The following is a 1,368-nucleotide window of genomic DNA, read 5'->3' as shown; positions in this document are numbered from 1 at the left end:
AGAAGCAATTGGAAAACAAAAGAAGCTTTCTTTGACTCTCACTTTCTCAACACAGGAATCAGAAACTAAAGGTGTAGGCTGTCAAGTGCTTCTAGTCCTATAATCTGACATGAATTTTTAATTATTCTTTATGTTAGTGTAACTTAATACATTATTGCGAATGAACATCGAATATAATATGTTCTACACCGACCAGGCATAACATTAAGAGCACTGAGAGGTGAAGTGAATAACACTGATGATCTCCTCATCATGGCACCTGTTAGTGGGTGGGATATATTAGACAGCAAGTGAACATTTTGTCCTCAAAGTTGATGTGATAGAAGCAGGAAAAATGGACAAGTGTAAGGATTTGAGCGAGTTTGACAAGGGCCAAATTGTGATGGCTAGACGACTGGATCAGAGCATCTCCAAAACTGCAGCTCTTGTGGGGTGTTCCCGGTCTGCAGTGGTCAGTATCTATCAAAAGTGGTCCAAGGAAGGAACAGTGGTGATCCGGTGACAGGGTCACGGGCGGTCAAGGCTCACTGAGGCACGTGGGAAGCGAAGGCTGGCCCGTGTGGTCAGATACAACAGATGAGCTACTGCTGCTCAAACTGCTGAAGAAGTTAATGCTGGTTCTGATAGAAAGGTGTCAGAATACACAGTGCATGACGGGTCAGGGCTGTTTTGGCAGCAAAAGTGGGACGAACAGCAGGTGGTCATAATGTTATGCCTGGTTAGTGTATAAACTATGTATGTTTTTTTTCTTCAGAAACTAGAGGAGAACATAGCAAAAAAAGAGTTGTACTTACTTACTTATAAGCAAACGGTCAGATATAAAACTCACAGGACAAACAAAAACGCTGCTTCTTAACAAAAATGTCCTTCCTTCATTCATCTATATTAACTGCCTGGTCAGGGTGGAACTGGTCATTGATTTAAATGGGGCTACTAGTTTGTTTGAGAAATAGAACCAAGTGTTAGAAAATATAGCAGGCGGGTGCAAACAAAAATAACTGTACAAACAGGAGTAAATAAAAAACACAGCCTTGTACACATATCTCTAGTTGAGACCAGGTATGAACATGAGTAATGCAGCTGAGGTTGAGGAACTGTCAGAGAGGCAGAATTCACACATCATTGACAGTGCTGACATTTCTATTCTGAGTTTTTTTTCCCTAGCGTTTCTGGGGCGTAGACAGGAAGGAGGAAGGAAGAAAACGACAGAAAGGAAGAACCCATTTAGGTTTAGGCCATGGGTTTAAATCTGAATACAGATACAAATCGAACCCTTTATATATAAACTGATAATGTCATTAATTCCTTAAGAAACTGCAATCCACGGAATCACCACACCATATCTCACTACTTTTTTCTCCCGCTTTC

The sequence above is a fragment of the Hemibagrus wyckioides genome, linkage group LG20 (assembly GCF_019097595.1).
Source record: "Hemibagrus wyckioides isolate EC202008001 linkage group LG20, SWU_Hwy_1.0, whole genome shotgun sequence".
In the NCBI taxonomy this organism is placed as follows: Eukaryota; Metazoa; Chordata; class Actinopteri; order Siluriformes; family Bagridae; genus Hemibagrus; species Hemibagrus wyckioides.
This window is presented reverse-complemented; position numbering follows the sequence as displayed.